This window comes from Euprymna scolopes, chromosome 7 (genome assembly GCF_053919585.1).
Source record: "Euprymna scolopes isolate OS-2025 chromosome 7, ASM5391958v1, whole genome shotgun sequence".
Lineage (NCBI taxonomy): Eukaryota > Metazoa > Mollusca > Cephalopoda > Sepiida > Sepiolidae > Euprymna > Euprymna scolopes.
The window spans coordinates 18,166,372-18,187,287 of record NC_136488.1 but is presented as its reverse complement, the minus strand read 5'-3'; the positions used below and the strand labels follow the sequence as shown (position 1 = coordinate 18,187,287).

The following is a 20,916-nucleotide window of genomic DNA, read 5'->3' as shown; positions in this document are numbered from 1 at the left end:
ACTTGAGCTCATACTGGAGGTTTTTTTTTAACTTCTGATACGGCGATCCAGTGATGGGGTTATTTTTTTTTGGTCGATCTGGACTCTTTTTGTGCCCATATTGATCTGCATTTCTTAAAAAAATTGTGATGACCGTTTTGCTACGATTCACTTCGTTTGCAATGCATCTATGGGAAAGTCCACCCTTATTAAGCTCAAAGATTCTTCCTCTCTCAAACTCTGATAATGGTTTCCCTTTTGCCATTTATAATAAGATGTTTTTATCCACTAACAAGTTGCTTTTAGTAACATAGAAAGCTTTTCGTATTCATTTTGTTTTCAAAACTAGCCGATTTTATTAAAGTGGTCTTATCATTTTGACCAGGTGAAAATGGTTGTTTTTTAAAAAATAGTTATTAGATCAGGGTTAAGGTTTCGAATGAAGCAGATTTCATTTTTTTTCATCATATCTTCCCTTTTGGCAATGGTTTCAACCATTTGTTTGATTAAAAATTCGATATTATGCGCAGACGCTTACTTTCTTAAGTGGTCACGTGATTTTGACTAGGACTGTATATATATAATATAAAAATAAATATCGATAAATTTATTTATTTATTTGCCCGCTCAATAAAGAAAAAATGCCATAATAAAGTTATATACATTCTTTATATCATGGTAGTCTGTATACACACACACACACTCATATATAGATAGATAGATAGATAGATAGAGAGAGAGAGAGAGAGAGAGAGATTGATGGAAATCTTCTAAAAATAGTCTTTTATAAAGTCCTGTAGTATACGTTAGAAAAAAGTAAGATATTCGTTTAGGCTTGTTAGAAATGTTAAGTGGATTGTTCTTATTTCGTCTATTTGAAATTTAAATCTACAACTGCAGTTTGTATTTCAAAGATATCTTATCCTACGATAAGTGGTGATGTATTTTGAGAGGATGCTTACGCATCGACTTCCCCTGGTCTGATCTGTTTCAAGTATCTCTTAATCAAGAAAGTCTTGATCCTTGATAATTGATGTCGATTTACCAATTCGACTGTGTGTATTTTCTACTTGCGTTTTCATTCAATTAAAAAATAGAAAATCTGTCTGTGATGTGATTGATGCTTTCAAGAAAAATCTCATCAAAATTCGTTCTGATCAAATAAACAATAAACTCGACTAGAGAATTTCGAAATTGAGTGGTTTGGGTTGAAGCTTCTCTTCGAATTTTTACTTCACGGTGGAAAGATAAAATTGTCGTCCAAGCAAGACACCATGATTCCATTTCCATTTGATTAAATAGTTGTTGTTGTTGTTGTTTTGTTTTTGTTGCAGACCATCTACTAGTTGGCGAATTGTGTATAAATCTCAAGAGCGATAGGAGCATTTTATCAAATCTAAAAGTTATATAATGATCAACGAGCAAGATCGGAGATGCGCCGCTGTACATGCTCTCTACCAATCCAAGTTATGACAACAGGACCATTTTCAGCACCCTCAAAATGCATATCTGGATTGCCATGAATAACCTGGACGTGTCTACGATGATAAAAATAAAGTTTTTGGCCAAGGTTTGGTGTGGTTTCAAGTGAGAGCCACAGCATGCTACCTCACATATTCGGCTTGAACGTCAACACCAAAGTGTATCTGGATGTGCTTATCTATATAAAAGCCAAGTACGTCAAAGGATGGAATACTGCTGCCATATCTGGGCAGGAGCTGCTAAAAACAGCCTATCCTGCCTTGACAGAGTACAAAATAGACTTCGTGGCTTAGTGGGGGGTGCCCTTTTCTCTTCCCTGCAGCCTCTGTCCCACAGAAGAGACGTTGCGAGCCTATTTTTGTTTTATCGCTATTTCCATGGAAGGTGCTCGTCTGAACTCCAATCTCTGGTCCCTCTTCGCCAATCTTTTACGAAAATCACCCGTCTAACTGAATACACTGTCAAAAGTTTTCCCCACTCTTTATCCGTGCCTAAATCAAAACGTAGATTCCATGAAAAAAGCGTCTTTCTTAGAAGTGCACGCCTGTGGAACTATGTTTCGTCTGCCTGCTTCCCACCGGACTACAACCTGGATGTCTTCAAGTCCAACGTAACCAAATTCCTGATGAACCGCCCCCTTAAGTAGACACTTCATTAAATCTCCACACTAACGTACTGTACTTGCAATAACCCTTATCCCCGAGTAGCTTCCGGGTCTTGATAAGTGGTGACCACCGTGTAAAAAAAAAGGTGTGGTGATCCCCTGGTGAAATCACATGACCGCTGGCAAACCCTGAGTATGGCAGCAGGACTCTGCGCCGGACCACATGTCGAAAGAAATCCACGTTTGGCTTCGGAAGTGGTGCTACGACTTTGTATCTTTCTCTCACTGGCCTCCGTCCTCCCCAACCTGAACCCGCTGGACTACTTCGTTTGGTCATAGGTCAAGAATACCATCAGCATGACCTCCCACAACACCAAAGCCAGCCTGGTCGCCGCCGAGCTCCCGCCAGCGTTTGTGGAAAAGGTATGCTCTTAGTTTCGGACCCGTATCGAGGCGGTGATTGAAGCTGAAGGCGGCTGCATTGAATAGATGCCACTCTACTACATAACCAAGTTACTTGTATTGAATTTTCACTAAAAGTTTTAAAATAAAGCTGTAGTGTTGTTTTCTTTACGGCGATAAATTTATCGTTCCACCCTGTAGTGTGAACAGTTTTTTTTTTTGTTTTAGGGGTTTTTTTCACCTGTCTTCTATTCACCTCAGTTTTTTTCCGTGCCCACAAATCTAGTACTTTTCCTAGGCTGATAAGTTAGAATGGTAATATATTCAGTAGCATTTAATTTAAAACGATTCTCGCATTCAATTGCATCTCGTTAGTTTTAAATCTTACGGAATGGGGCATAAATATCTTATTTTCAATGGAAACTGGGCAGACTGACTTAGATATTCAATAACTTTTGCGGTTCATTACGCTGTCGTATTTTAATTTTTTGTAGCAATTGTTTTAACAGCATTTCTTTTTTTGTTCATCTTCTTTGTCAATGATGAATGATTTTTATGAAAATTGTATCTTTACCTTTGATATCTGTAAGGTGAAAAGTGTAATGTCTTGTAATGGAAACCCGATTTTCGAATCTGTATTTTTGTTTGTTTGTTTTTGCTTTTTGTTTTTTTTAGGTTAACCGTTGAAAATGTTTTCCAACATTTTTTGTGAATGCTTGAGGATTTAGGAAAAAAATCAAAGATTAAATCGGATCAATTCCACCTGGAATAATACGGCCATAGAGGATTTCTAAGAACGACTCCATCACCTTTTTCGATATGTCTGATATAATTTTTAAATTCAGAAAAATAATTGATGTATATTATCTAGCAATGAAATCAGTTTTCTTTATAGATAAAGGTGTTATCATTTTATAGCACATAAAAACGGAACATATGTATAGCTCGTAGCTTTGTGGCTTACCATTAGTTTTTTTTGTTCAAATTTTGGTAAGTCATTTTCATGGCGAAGTTTATTTTGTTTCATTTTGAATTCTTTGGGTATAAATTGATAAGGATATCTGAAGAAAAATTAATTAGGACGACATAAAATAATAACACTTTTGTCTGATATAATTTTTTTTAATTCAGAAAAATAATTAATTTATATTATCTAAAAATTATATCAGTTTTCTTTAGAGAAAATGATGTAATATTATTTTATAGCACATAAAAACAAAACATTTTTATAGCTAACAATTGTTTGTTTTGTTTTTTAAATAAAAAAAATCGGTACGTTTTCCTAGTGAAATTGATTTCTTTCGTTTCATTTTAAAATTTATTGCAATATATGGATAATGAAATCGAAAGAACAATTAATTAGAACTAACATAATCACGACTGGTTTTAGCTTCGGATATTTCGTTGATTAACCTTTAATTTTCTATCGGTCAGAATTGATGTGTCCAGTATTTTTTCCACGGGTATTTTAATTAATCTTTACCTAGGAAAATGCTTTGAATAATAGAATTCGCACAGGAAATCAAAACTCGGTAGTAAAACAAACAATTAATTAGAAACTGATAAAAAAGAAATTGATATGTTTACGATGCGCCCGGCAAATGATGCGTTGAGCGATGAAAAAGATAATTTTGAATGTAAGCGCTACAGTCCAATTAACATATTTTTTAATTTGACGCAGCAGTAATAGATATTTTATTTCAAACTTAATCGTTACTATCCAATGAAAATGTCATTACAACTATGCGTTTGGGCACCAATTAAAATGTTTTTTAATCTTTAGTTACACTTCAAGGAAAATGTTATTTAATCGTTTAACATGAAATTTAAACTTAGGCGTTACAGTCTGATAAAAACTCTTTTTTGGTGTAAGCGTAACAGTCTAATGTAGGCACCGCCAAAAATGGCCGCAAAATCAAGTTGCTGTAGTTTTTTAAAACTAAATTACATTTATTAAAATCCATTATTTCTGAGTAACTTTTTTTTTCCAGAAAGATAAAACCTTGAATTTTATCATATAGAAAACAGAATAATGTAAAACTTTTTCTACTATTTTTAATTAAATTTTAAATGTTAAATTTTCCCAAAAAGTTAACAATTGACATTTTTTGTCTTGCACAAAAAACGTACTTAAATATTTAAAAAAAAAAGGGTTTTTGAAATAATTAATTTATTTATTTATTGTCTAACTAAGATTTAGGATGATTTTCTAAGAGAATATGCAAAAATATTATAATATAAGTACCTTAATTTCAAATAATTCCACTTATTCATAGAGGTAACCAGATATTTCGCGTCCATGTAGAGTCGAGATCGACTCTGTTTACGTTTTGCGTTTGATAAGAAGAAAACTATGGAAGACCAAACAGGCCAAAAAAACTTATTTTTCAGTGACGAAAATTTCAATGTATTATTAAGCTGAGGCTGACCAGTACCAGATGGGTGACCATTTGTATGAGTTTGGTTTTTAATGTATATGTGTGTGGGGGCCAGACTCCCCAAAATGGGGGGGGGGAATTTAAAGCAGAATAAAAAAAAATTATTTCAGCGCGTTTGGTCCACCGTAGTCGAAAGGCGGCAAACGTTTTCAAACGGGATCGAAAAAAATGATGCTATTTTTAACACAAAGGGCACAACATTTATCGAATTTTTTTTTGTATCGATTATTCAAAGCATGCCCTGTTTAATAATTGTCATGCATTATTCGGCTCGCTAAAAAAAAATTGTTAATTTATTTATCAAAAATTTTAAAATGGCTTTTTTTCGTATAAATATTAAAAAAAATTTTTTTTTGTTTTGCTTAACTTAAATTAATTATTTTACTTAACATATTCACCGAATTTCACACTTCAAAACTAAAAAGCGGGATAATTAAACACAATCGAAGTTCTCATATTCAGACGTCAAAATAAGGTTATGCAAACAATTTTTTTTTAATCTATAATGCTGTCCCTTACAACAACACAATATGTTTTGTTCAGTTTAAGATGATTATTTTAAGCATATTTGTTCCCACTTCAAAACAGGGGGGGGTTTGTAAGCAAAAAAAAAAATATATATAAATATCGTTTATGAAAAATAAGTACACTGTTATAAAGTTCATTCTTCTCCTAATAATCGCTGAAAATTTCGTATTGATCGGATAATTACCTGATTTTTGGTAGATTTTTAAAAAGACGGTCCGTCAAAAAGTACTGACCTGCCTCCTCCAGTTTTGGCGGTGCCTAGTCTAATGACAGTGTTATTTCAACTAACACGTTACACTCCAATAAAATTGGTATTTATTCTTAAGCGTTACTGTCCAATAACAAAATGCTATTTTAGGCGGAAAAGTGCAAAAAAATATTATTATAAACTTATAACCCAATAAGGATGTTATTCAAACGTAAGTGTAACACTTCTAATGAAAATTTGATTTCAAGCAAAAACATTATACTGCAATGGAAGTGCTATTTCAGAATTGGGTATGAAAATCAAATAAACATATTATTTTAAACTTAAGTGTTACAGACCAACGAAAATACCATTTAGATGTGAGTGTAGCATTCTAATTTAAACGCTATTTCAAACGTTAGCGTTACAGTCCAATGCAAATATCATTTCAAATATAAATGTAATAATCCAATAAAAAGCTACTTCAAAATGTCATTTAACTAACGGATCGTAAAAACCTTCATTGAAGTGCGAAAACATTTAAAGAACGAGTAAAAATGTTTTCTTTTGCAGAAATAAAAAAATACGTGAAGATAATTGGATTTTTCAAGAGGCGTCCGTTCGAATAAGTTGTTTCTTGCTTGTTTTTTGTTTTTATTTCTACAGATTAGAGTCGACTTACAGGGTTTTAATCATCTCGTTAAAATTCGTTGATCTTCAACGAGGAAAAGTTGATAACATATAACCCAGTTATCAAAGGTCAAGAGATATGTACATCATGATAATCGCAACATTCATTACTGTTTGCTTAATCGTTTTATTATGTTATTGCAAAAATAATGTCGTTCTTTTTACGTAAATATATCTGATCAAAAAACGACATTATTTTTTTGCACCAACCTAATACATAAGCGTACATCAGTATTGTCCCTTTTTCCGTTTTTCTTTTTTATTTATTAGCTCTTCTTTTCTTTCTTTCTTTTTTAAGCTTATTATACTTTTAATTCATTTTTTTTTCATTTTATTTTTTTATTTCCATCATGCTATCTTTAATATTTTTTCCTTTGTCATTTTCTTTATTCTTTTTGTTTCTTTAATTTTCTTACATTCCTTCCAGTTCCTATGGTTTCCTTCTTTATTTTCAGTGTTATTTTTAAAATGTTACGGTTGATGTAACCGCTGCCCTGCTTTGGTGTATATTGTTAAACTCAGGATTTCTCTGTCCAAACTCGAGAATCTGCACGAAATTTCCAACGAAACCATTTATTTAATCCACGGATGCTGCATGTTATAGCAGAAATATAAATAATTGAAACAAAAAATAATGAGTGTACGAAATTTGGAAGTATTGCTTATATTCGTCATTTTAAAGGCTTAAAATTACTTTCAGAAGGAATAAGTCCAACGTAAACAAGTTCTTGGTGAGCCGTTCCCTTAAAATAATCCAATTTCCCAAATTTACATTTCTAACGATTACTATATTGTCCCTTTGACTACTGTACACTTTTTAACCCTTATCCTCGAATTGCCTCTGGACCTTGATAAAAAATCTGATGTAAATACATAGATTAATCAGGCTTTGGGCTGATGCTGAAATGATTTAAATTTACATAAACTAAATACAATTTTATTTTCGTATTTATTATTATTCATGTGTTCAGATTGTATTGTTTATTTATGTTAAAAGCCGGTTGTTTTGTTATATTTGTTTCGTTTAAAACGATATTTTTTAATTTATTCGCCAGTCACTAATGTGATCTATATTAATTAATCCTTAACTCCTTACAATTATCATAATAAGATGTATATTAATAGAATATAACTGAGAAGGCTAACACGCTTGCCAGTTGGTTTGCCTCCAACTCCACACTGGACCCTGCCAACCACCCCCTCCCTGACTTTCCTTTGCGGACAGACGCCACACTAGATGATCTGAAAATCACCCCTTTTCAGGTGCATGCTATCATAAAAAATCTTGACACTGCAAAAGCATGTGGACCTGATCTCATCCCGGCTGTGCTATTAAAAAAGTGCTCCGCCGTAGTAGCTCTAATTCTCTCCAAACTTTACAACAAATGCCTTAATCTTGCTTTCCTGCCTGCTGGAAAACTGCTTCTGTAGTGCCAGTTTTCTAGAATTCTGGCGAAAGAACTGACCCACTAAATCATCGACTATTAGCCTCCTCTCACTTTTCGCCAAAACATTTGAGACCATAATTAACCAAGCTCTAGTCCAATACCTTACAGATGCTAAACTTCTGACTGACCAACAATATGGATTTAGGCAAGCTCGTTCCACAGCGGACATCCTAACTGTAATCTCAGAACGTATATACCATTCACTGAGCGGTAGCTCTATATATATCTAAGGCTTTTGACATGGTATGGCATGAAGGTCTTCTCAGGAAAATTAGATAATATGGTATCACTAGAAGAATACATAACATAATTAAATCCTTCTTAGATAAGAGAAAAATTAAGGTTGTCCTCGACGGTCTAAACAATATGATATAAATGCGGGAGTGCCTCAGGGGTCTATCCTTGGACCTCTGTTATTCCTAATATTCATAAATTACCTCTCTGACAAAATTGCCTGTGAGATAGGTATATATGCTGATGACACCACGTTCTATAACAGACACGACAGGAAAACAAATGAACACATATCTAAGGAAATGGCAGAAACACTAGAGGAGGACCTCCGATCTGTAGTGGAATGGGGACATAAATGGATGGTCACATTCAATGCTGCCAAGACTAAACTCGTTTCCTTCAATAATTATAAGAAACCTTCTCTACCACCAACATCAATGGCCAATGACTCTTTATCTGGAAGCACATCTTTTAAACTCCTCTGCCTAACGCTCACAGAAAATACAAGTAGGAACAATTATATTGAGAGTATCACCAGGATCGCTGCGAAGGTAGTTTCTCTCTACCGTGCTAGAAAAATACTAACGCCCGAAAGTATCATATAACTCTATAAGGCAACCATTCGCCCATGTATGGAGTATTGTTGTAATATTTGGGCTGGTGTTCTGCCTAGTCTCTCACTCCTACACAAGGTTCTCCAATCTGATAAGTCCTGAACTGTCTTCTAAACTTCAGCCTCCGTCCCATCGACGAAATGTTGCATCCCTCTGCCTGTTCTACGAGTACTTTAACGATCAATGCTCTGACGAACTGCAAGCACTTGTGCCTCCTCGACATAAATACCTCCAACAAACCCAACAAGCAGCTAATTCCAACCCCTTCACACTAGATATCCCTAGATGTAAGAGTTTCTTCCCCAGAACAGCTAGACTTTGGAATTCCCTTCCGGGTCCCTGCTTCTCCAACTGTACTGACATGCAGAAGTTCAAGTGCAACGTGAACCGACATCCTGCTGCCCAACTCCCTACACAGTACCCATGATGCCTATGTCCCTGATAGTAGCCTCCTACAACAAAGTGGCAATGTGCCTTGTTTGGGGTGAAAGAAAAAGAATAATGACACAATCACATGGAACAAAAAAGCACATATGTTTAAGTCTCTTCTAGTAAATAAATAGTAAAATCACTATGATAATATAATATCTACTCTTTACAAACAAAACTGAAGCACTCCTTTATTTTCAACAAACTTGACACATGCTAATTGTGCAAAAAAAATAGTGATAACTTTTATTCTTCTATCAAACGTACAATTGTGGCGCCGTGTTTTTTTTTGTTTGTTTTTTTTTGTTTTTTTTGTTATTGTACTCGCCATTTATTAACTAGTTGGTGCTAATCGAATTCTTTACAGTTTAATATGAGAAAACGTTGTATTGTGAAATTGCATCCTAATGACATTGCTGAAAGGCGTAGTAGATGTTACTGTAAGAGTAAATACTACTCCTCTTTTTCGCTATTCATAACTAAATAAAAATAGTGCCAGCATTAAATCGGTCAAAGTGCTTGAAAATAAAAGTTCTTTTTTTATAAACACAGGCAAGTATTTAGTATATAAGTTTGTTTAAAAAGATTATTTTATTTAGCTTTTGATAAGAAAGTTAACGTCAATTAGGTTTAAGAAACCTCAGAAAGAAATCTTTCCTAATATTAAAAATCGATGAAATGCGACACAAAATAACAAACAACTCGGTTTTATTATTTTTTTCTTTGCAGATGCCATGTGCATTAAAACTCAACTAGTGCAGACCCATGTTGATTATTTTCTGTGGTCCTTGAAACCTAATTGATCCAAATTTTGTATGGTTCTTTGTTATGATAAGGTGCAGCGAACTAAATATTATCGTATCCATTCGATGCACAGTTAGGAATTAGTAGGGATTTATAGGGGTTAGCATTTCATGCAAAGATAAGCGCAAATTAAGCCATCTTCACCAATCAATTTGGTAGAAAGCACTAATTCAACTGCATACACACACACACACACACACACATATATATATATATATATATATATATATATATATATATATATATATATATATAATGGGTTAAGAAATTCCAACGAAAGAAAGATGTATATTTAAATAAGGGAGTAGTCACCAACAATGTGTATTTTTTAACATTATTTTATATTCCGTGTCTTGGTTTTTCATTAAGAATTATGTTTGGATCATTGTAATAATGTTTTTAAATCATTGAAATCGTTTTTAACGCGTTTCAGATGTTCTGTGAAGCGTCCTCTTCAGAAATTATTTTCAAAATGTGTTGGAGATGTAAAAATAGCATTTTCGTAGTTCATTTGAAGTGTTTCCAAGAGGTGGAAACGTGTAAGTGTCTACTATTCATTGGAATGTTCAATTTTTATTACTCTTATATTGGGCTGTGGTCACTCATGTGTTGTGTTTCTCTCTCTCTCTCTCTCTCTCTCTCTCTCTCTCTCTCTCTCTCTCTCTCTTTCTGCTTGTGTTTTTCTTTTCCTTTAGGTTAGTATGTGTGTGTGTTTTTTTTTCTTTTATTGGTTTGAAAATGTGTGTACTGTTTTATAGTATTATGAGGTTATTTGCTTCCCTAGGAAGGGGACTGTGATCCAAGGTCGTTACTAATGTGTATGAGTGGGGAGGAAGGGACCCAGTTCTCTGAAATAAGGGTAGGGAGTGCTTTCATTCTATTTTGATATTTATTTTTTGGATTCTTAGATTTTAATATTGTGATTTTTCGTTTCAGTCTGTTCGGGTATTCTTTATATTATGTTTGTTTAGATAGAGGGGTGTATTTAAAAATATGTATAGGGGATTTTTTAATGTTTCTATTTATTTGTCTCTCCATGTGGGTATGGACAGGCCCAGGATTGGTTGCTAGTGTGGAGAAGATCTCGTTCCCCAGAGGGGAGGGGCCAATTGGAGGGGTATAGGTATGGGAGGGGGATGATAGAAGGGATGATAGTTGTCTCAGTCATGAGAGATTTCACCTCCACATATCCGGAATGAAGCGCTGAAAACAAACGAAAAAACCTCCAAACATGGAAAACTCTTATTAAAAAGAGAAAAATGGCCTACTACCGTGCAGTCAAATGCAGCAACACCGCCCTGACCTACAGGACATTTTTAACCATGGATGAGCAGTTTATCCCAAACAAATTCCGAGAAAAAGTCACACCACAAGACACAGAGGAGCAGAAGAAAATAAAAAAGCCCTAAACATATCAAAACTACAAGCTGACATCGACATACAGGAGGACAGAAAGATACACCTCACAGAGGAATACACCAAAATCGACGATAAAATATTTACCGACATCATGAACCTATGCCCCAAGGAGACCCACCAATTCCTTATTGGACTTTGGGAGTCTGAATGCAGAGAGGAGGAGGAAAAATCCAAAAGAATTATCGAAAGGAAGATAACCTGGCTGAAAAATCTACCAGAAAAAGAAAAAAACGAACAAGTACCGAACATGACCAGTCAAACCTACCAAAAACCGAATCATACCCGATTTCAACAGCTGGAGAGATTTCGAAACAAAAGTGTGAAACGAGACACACATCATTCTCAAACATACCCACACAACAGACCCAAACACACACAACGAAACGACCGGAACATATTCATACCATACACCCATCCCCACCAACAGGCTCAATCAAAACTCTCATCTAGGACACCACACATTCACACAATAACACAGGTACCATACAAACACAAATACTACTACCAAAATGCTCCCCAAAACAACATATCAACAACCGACAACCCACTTGGCCACGACAATACTAAAAGATACAACCTCCCACAACAATACGAAAATAGTTACTACCAACCACGTCACCCAACTCAGTCAAGAACCCACTATCTCTTACCCCACCCCACCCACACAAACCACTAAAGAATCCCTCTACTTAACAACCCCCACCGAAACAACCCAATGGAACTAAACCACCCCTATAGATACCAGCCAACACAAAACAGTCATTACAACACCCACTCCCAGAACCCCACAGTACAAAACCGACCCAAAAAATACTCCCCACACAAACACAACCAATCCAAATACCCCAGGTACCATCATAACCCATACATCCCTAGAAAACGACACAACCAACCTCCCAACCGGATCAACGAAACTAACGACCCTCACAATCATATTTTTAGGAATCCCTCATGACTAGACAGCAAAAAAAACAATCTACAGAGACACTTACAAAGGACGAAATTGAAGTACTAAAACTAGGCCTCAAATTCTGCTCAATTCCCAAGAGTAACATAGCAGAGTTAAAGAAAGACCTTAAAGAATTTGAACGCAAATGTAGACTCATATATATACTTAATGACAGTGATAACACAGCAGACGACTCTCTAGTGAAAAACAAATCAACATACTTCCCCAACAAACATAACAACACAAAAGAACTAAATACTTTCTTTGAAAGGCTCTGGAACCTCAACCCCCAACAAAAAGACAAACCCACCAGTAATCTAACACGAAAACAAAATCAAGCACTTAAAAAAATCCGACACAATAATAACTTAGTTATAAAGGAAGCAGAAAAAGGTAGTGCAGTGGTTATAGCAATAAGGACTTCTATAAAACAAAAATTTTCGAATCACTAGGGAACGAAAATTATTACAAACCAATTAGCTCTAACATAGACGACACAACCATATCTAAAATACCAAAACTCTGCACAACATACAATAGTACATTAACTAAAAAAGAAAAAGAAAAAGACTTCCTTACAAACTTCAGAACAAAAACAAACATCTTCTATGGGATACCCAAAATATATAAATTCAACCAGGTAAGACATGCCATCAACATACAAAAGTCGGAGTACATAAGCACCCCAAACCCCAACGACCTCACATTCAGACCCATAGTAGCAGGACCATCATGCCCAACAAGCAGACTTAGCAACCTAATAGATATACTATTACAGCCCTTCACCAATCTAGTCAGAAGTTTTGTAAGCTTCCTTAGCTCCCTACCACAAACAGTAGACGATGGGACAATACTAGCCACATTCGATGTTAGCAGCCTATATAGCAATATCCCACACAACCTAGGAAAAGAAGCTATCTCATATTGGATTGACAAACATACACAGTCAGATTCAATAAACAATTCGTGATTGATAGCATTGACATAATCCTCAATAACAACTCCTTCCAATTCAATAATGACAACTACATCCAAATACTAGGCACAGCAATGGGTACTAAAATGGCACCGACATGTGCCACCCTCACACTCGCCTTCCTAGAAGAGACCCTTTATGAAAGAATAGAGCAAAAGTACGGGCACAATATAAAAACACTCTTCATAAAATCTTGGAAAAGATACCTAGACGACTGCTTTATCCTTTGGAGAACCTCATGGAGGGATATCAAAGAACTCCACACTTTGCTACAAAATCTACACCCAAAAATAAACTTCACACTAGAACAAAGCCCCACAGAACTACCTTTCCTAGACATCCTAGTAACAATCAAAAACAACAACATAATCACAGACATCTACCACAAACCCACAGACACTCAACAATACCTCCACTTCAAAAGCCACCATCCTAAAAACTGTCTAAAATCAATACTCTACTCCCTAGCACGTAGAGTCTGCACCATAGTAACAGACAGACACCTCCGTTCGACTAGACTGGATGAACTACAAATAACGCTGCGGAAAAGAGGATATCCACTACCACTAATACAGAAAGGTATTGAACTGGCTGAAAAAATTCCAATAGACCAACTAAGAATCCCAAAAGAACACAACAAAGAACACATTTTAGCATAGGTCTCTACACACAACACAAACAACACAGAACTATTTACACAGATAACAAAAAAACCTTATCCTCCTCAATCAGAACGACAAACTAAACAACATACTTAAAACAACAAAAATAATAAAAAGCAAACGCCAACTCAAAAAATTAAAACACATTCTAACTTCCTCAAAACTCGTTCGACACACTACAAAAGGGGTTAAAAAAATGCAACAAACCGCGATGTTGAGTATGTGACATAATAATAGAAGGAAACACATACACATTCAAAAACCCAGCACAAACATTAAAAATAAAAAAGGATCTAAATTGCACCTCCAGAAATGTAGTATATGCACTAAGATGCACAGCATGCAACAAATCCTACATAGGTGCCACCAAAAATTTCAGCAATAGAGTGGCCTTACATAAGAGCAACATCAAAATTGCAGATAACAGACACCTCTATGTTTCAAAACACGTACACACATGCAGTGGAAACAGCTTCAAAATAATGCCAATCTTCCAAACAGACAATTATTTTTATTTACTTACACAGGAAAAAACTTCATCACAAGATTCACTCCTGAACTAAACAGAGCCTAATATCAACACAAAAAACATGAAATGCAAGGCACACTCGCATGCACATCCATATACCTATACACACACACATAAATCAGAACTGACACATTAAAACACACACACGCGCGCGCATACAACCACACACAAACATAACACCCCTATCCCTAATACAACACACTGAACAATACCAACCCTACTTAACCTCGAAACCAACAACACTAGGAAACACCTTGAACCATAGTATAATATCTGTTCCAACACCTCGCTCCCTCCTCAGTTAGTGAAGGAGAAATCTCTCATGACTGAGACAACTATCATCCCTTCTCTCATCCCCCTCCCATACCTATACCCCTCCAATTTGCCCCTTCCCTCTGGGGAACGAGATCTTCTCCACACTAGGAACCGTTCCTGGGTCTGGCCATACCCACATGGGGAGACAAATAAATAGAAACATTAAAAAATCCCCTATACATATTTTTAAATACGTCCCTCTATCTAAACAAACATAATATAAAGAATACCCGAACAGACTGAAACGAAAAATCACAATATTAAAATCTAAGAATCCAAAAAATAAATATCAAAATAGAATGAAAGCACCCCCTACCCTTATTTTAGAAGAGCTGGGTCCCTTCCTCCCCACACATACACATTAGTAACGACCTTGGATCACAGTCACCTTACTAGGGAAGCAAATAATCTCATAATACTATAAAACAGTACACACATTTTCAAACCAATAAAAGAAATAATACACACACATACTACCCTAAAGGAAAAGAAAACACACAAGCAGAAAGAGAGAGATAGAGAGAGAGAGAGAAACACAACACAGCCCAATATAAGAGTAATAAAAATTGAACATTCCAATGAATAGTAGTGAGGTCTAAAAGCAAAATAAGAGAAACGAGAATTAAACCCAGAGTCCATTTTCTCCTTTCTTACTTATTGTTTAGCATCAGGGTGTATACTATAGTCAGGAGAGTAAATTTCGTTCTTTGACGGTTTGCACTATTATGTTTAGAATTTTGTGACCTTCCCTCTTCAGATTAATATATACACATTCAATAAGTCACAGACCACCCGGGTTTGTTAGTAACGAAGCAAACCTATCCTATTGATTACACTCAATAACCGTTATCCTCGAGTGGCCTCCGGGCCTTGATAAGTGGTAACTTCTATGTAAAAAAAATGTAAATACTGCTTTGTCGTCCGTGATGGCGCATATTATGAAACAATAAAAAGTGAAAAAAAAATAAGTTCACAAAGACTGAATTTCATACTCTTTCATGATTGAATTACGCATATGATGATTATTATCGTCATCGTGTACCTAATTATTATTATAATAATATTATTATTATAACAAGTATTGTTATCGCTCTTTTCATTATTATTATTTTTATTATTATCATTATTATTGTTTTATTATTACTATTGTTTTATTGGTATTATTATGGATATTATTATTATCATTGTTATTGATATTATTATTGTTATTATTGTTGTTTTTTGTTAATATTGTTATTGATATTATTATTGTTATTGCTATAATTGTTATTATTATTTTATTAATGTTATTATTATTGCTATTAATATAGTTATTATTATTACTGTTAATATTATTATATTGTTATTATTATTGTTATTTTTAATATTATTATTGTTATATTTATTTTTTATTACTGTTTTTGTTGTTGTTGTTGTTGTTTTTACTTGTCTTTTTTGTGACTATTTAATGTTAGAAAGTCTTTATTTGCCTGTTCCCCAGGGAAATTGGATGTGATACAAGAAAAAAAGGTAAATGTATAAAACCTATAATATCTGCTCTTGTATTTAAAAACTATCAATCTACTTTTATTCTGCCACTCCGGAACAAAACCAGTCATCTGTGTTTTTGTCGTGAACTTTTAAGCGTTTTTTCGGATTTTCTTTCCCTTTTTACTTTCTATTTGAATTTCTCTTTTAAAGTTTGATAATACCCATAATCCGAAAAGTTAACCGCTAATAATTCTATTTTTTTATGATAAATTTTTCATTTTAATTTCGTTATATTTCGGGGGGTTTTTATTTTTACATAAATTATAAACACTATTGTTTGTTATCAAAATAAAAAAGATTAAAAAAAGAACAAATACTTATTTTAAAATAAAACACTTCATTGTTTTGGTGAAAAGAGTTAATTTATTCACCTTCCCTCTATTCAGCCTTCACTTGTTTCATTTTTTTTCTGTTCGTTTAAAATAAGTATTTTCCTGCGACACAATATTTAGGATTATGCTCCAGTTTTCCGGAATAGTGTTCCAAGTAGATTTCCTGTAATACTAATTCTCACTTCCTATTTCTGGTTTTCAAAATGGCAGACTTCAAACGACGCTCAAACAGTAATCAAATTATTTTCGAGCTGAAACCTTCGATTTCCCGATGGTTGAAAATTCTATGTTATCATGACATAAATACCTCGAGAGTTTACTCGCTATAAAGTTCTAAAAGCACTTCAAGCATCAATTCCTTTAAATATAAACTAAAGTACATGGTTAATATACATTGTTAAAAGAACAAGGATCACAATTGGTTATGGACATGCGCTACATCAAAGCTAAGAGTTAGGATATTCCCATGTCAAAAATGAAGCTGAAGTAGATAGTGGCGACGTTAACCTTTAAATGTGACTTTCATGTTTCTGTCGTTGAACTAATTTATTCAGGTGTAAACGTTGGCAACTACATCTGTCAACAAAATCTGCAGCAATAGAAATGATGCTGTTATTTCAATATAGAAGACATAGAGACATTCGCTCTTATGCATAATAGATGTTCAAGTCCTTGGAGTGTTATTTTACAATTCAAATCAATGTATCATCTCAAATCACTGAGCATATCAAATGCGTTATGGAAGGAGCACAGTAGGAGGTGAGCAAATAAACAGAGATATAATTATGCCCATTCTAATCAGCGATACATTTCTGCAATCAGCGACACATGACTTGTTGATTCGAGATAGCACATTCGCCATTCAACGCTGTCTATTAATACGAAACAATCCGATCGGTTTATAAACTTCGTCTCCATTGACGACCGCAAAAATGACGTGTAAACTCACTCCAATGCAGGGTTTTAGTTTGCATTCATGCCGCCATAGTGAACTCCGAGGAGAATGTACAGCTTTTGTTTTTCTTTCTTTTTTTTTTGTCAACGTCGGTGCCGTGCAAAATTATTCTAATAAATATCCGCGTAGACTATAGTTTCAGTTATCAGAGTTCAATACTTATCACACATATATTTCTAGACTCATAAAGAAACTATGGATCATGTTTCTGATTTATTTGGATTACTTTTCTCATCTTGAGAATGTTTATTTTTACAATAGTTAGAATATAACTTAAATAGAATAAAATATATAATTAAATAATATGTGTAGCGATTTATATACGATTGGCACATTATTATCTGGGACAATCAAAATGGTTCACTTACGCCCTAGTTCACCCTCCTCTGTTGTGTATTTTGTATATCATATTTTTAGACACGTGTTTTTATTACGACGCACACACACACACACACACTTTGACAGATTATGGATACCCACGAAGGGGTGCCTGAGCTTTAAATTTTTGTGACAGGAGATGCGCAATCCCCAGCCATATCTCTGCTTAGTCGACATTGTTTAATACCAGTGGCCAGTGAAGTGTGTACAGGATGACTGGAAACAAATGCCGAGATAAGCAGAGAGCACATACAGCGCCTAAAATTCCCAAATGGTCACCCATCTGGTACTAACCAGGCTCGACGTTGCTTAACTTCAGTGATCTGATAAGAACAGGTGTGTCAACGCGATTATGCCATATAATATATATATATATATATATATATATATATATATATATATATATATATATATATATATATATATATATATATGCGTGTGTGTGTGTGTGTCACAATCAACATTAGGTTACTTGATATGACAGAATAATTGTCTTTGTTTAGAGTAGAATTGAACCCTAATACTAGACTTTAAAATTTTAACCTTTAATTCAAGCCATTATATAAAAAAATAATTTATGAAATCAATAGTAGGTTCTTTACGTTGCAATGTAGACTACAATGTATTGTGAACTAAGTCAGTACATGTTTTTTTTAATGAAAGTCACTGGAGACAAGGCATAATTAGAATAACCCAATGAAGAAGAGGAAATAAAACATGATTCAGAAACAGAAGTGAGAAAAAGATAAAGAGTAGATGGTTGATGAAAGTCATTATCAGGAAAATGCGTAGGGAAGGTAACAATTTGGGACAAGTCATGAGACAGAGTAAAGTTAAGGCAAAATTCACCAGCAAGGTCCGTGCGTGCACTAATCAGAATGGTGATTATTAAATTCACCGAGAGAACGATATAAAAAGGACAACTAGGAAGCGGGGTGCAGCAAAAACAACCTCAAGCAGATAAAAAAAACAATAAAATTTAAGGCTGGGGAGATTCTTGTGAAGAAAAACAACAAGACCATGCAAATGCGTGAAGGAGTCTAAACGGACAAGAATCAAATAACCATCTACTTATATATCATTGCTATCGATAGAAGAATCTACATTTGTCTAACAAAAAACAACCCGATAAGAAATATACACAGACATAATCTTAATAGAAAGCTTGAAAAAGAAATTTAATGTTAAATTTATTAAATTAAGCACAAGTGTATTCTTATGTGAGGATACTTAAGTAAAAGATAGGATTGAACATCGGGCAAGATTGACCTGAGACCGCTGATATTACAATAAGAAATAGTAAGGTGCATGCTAGGTGGAACTGTAGAAGGCATGATAAATTAATAAAAGTAGAATCACACCAAGATAAATAAAACCTAGAAACCCATCTTCCAACGTAGACTCCTACTACCAGGTCTCCTTCTCCAATATCAGAGGTCTACGTTCCAACTTTCCAGAGGTTGAAACCCAATTACAGGAGACGAAACCGAACATATTATTTCTAAGTGAAATTGGAATAGGGCCGACCACTTCCCTAGATGAGTTCATAATTAACGGATACTCTAACTTAACAGCTAAATCTGACCCCCAAGATCGCCATGGGCATGGAATATGTGCCTACATTAAGGATGGCTTCTTGTGTGGCAGGGATATCTCTAGAGAAGATCCTAATTTACCCTATATGTGCTTCAGGGTTGCACTTGCTAACACCACTGCATTTATATTTGCCCTCTATAGGCCCCACAACAGCGGAGTTACTATCTTTAAGAGCATATCTAAGAAAATAGACCACATACTGTTTGCACATCCCTCGGCTAACATCCACATCTGTGGTGACTTCAACGTCCATAACGTGGAATGGCTAACCCATTCAAATAAGACAGAGGATGAGGGGAGGTTCTGTCATGATTTTGCCATTGCTTATGACCTCACTCAGATAGTTTGCGAACCCACCCGTGTGCCCGATTAACCCGGTCAATATGCAAGCCTCCTAGACCTTTTTCTCTCAACTTCCCCTGGGCTATGTTCATGTTCCGTTCATTCTCCTCTAGGATCCTCCGACCACTCCCTCGTATCAGTTAAGATAAAAACGAAATGTAATAAGTCCCCGGACGTACCCCTCCACCGTACTGTATACCGATACTCTATGGCTGACTGGGATAGCTTCCGTACATTCATATCTGATTTACCTCTGCACTCCATGTTTAAAAAGGAAGGGGCCTCTATAGTATCAGATCTGACCGAATGGTTAATTGTAGGCATATACCAATTCATACCATCTAAAAAAATTCCAACAAAAGCCTAACAGCCAGCCATGGTTCTCCCCAGAATGTGCTGCTGCTATCGCGCACAGAAATCACTTTTTCCATAGCTACCAACGTAATAGATGCACTGAGACTAAAGCTGCTTTCATGACTGCCAGCAACCACTGTAAAAGAGTAATAAAAATGCAAGAGAGCTATATGCCCAGTCTGTTAAATCGAAGGTAGCTGATCAGCGGCTTGGTTCCAACCAGTTTTAGCAAATAACAAATAGGATCCTGAACAGAAGTGTGCGTTCTATCCCAACCATTATCAATGGACCAGAGGTCATCTCGTCAGCGTCAGACAAGGCCAAACTATTTACCAAGAACTTTGCAGCTAATTCTACCCTATGCGACGAAGGCCATCAACTCCCCATATTTCCTCCTATAACACAGAACAAGCTAGGTAACATACAAATATCCGTGCATGAGGTCGCCAAGCTAATCAAGAACCTAGATTCCAGTAAAGCAACTGGCCCTGATGGCATCCCAATTATAGTGTTAAAAAAGCTTCAACCAGAACTTGCTCCCATACTTACGAAACTATTAAAGCGCTGCCTTAAGGAGAAGTGCTTTCCGACTCCCTGGAAGACCTCATCAGTTTGCCCTGTATTTAAGAATTCAGGTGATAAGTCATCTCCCTCTCAGTACAGACCAATAAGTCTCCTGTGTGTTATGAGTAAGTTGCTGGAATCCATATTAAATAGAGAAATAGTCAACCACCTCAGCA

General features: G+C 35.1%; 1 pseudogene; it reads right to left on the bottom strand.

Annotated features, from left to right (window-relative positions):
* Positions 1 to 18,130: 18,130 nt before the first annotated feature.
* On the bottom strand, positions 18,131 to 18,247 carry LOC145280452 (5S ribosomal RNA; annotated as a pseudogene).
* Positions 18,248 to 20,916: the final 2,669 nt, after the last annotated feature.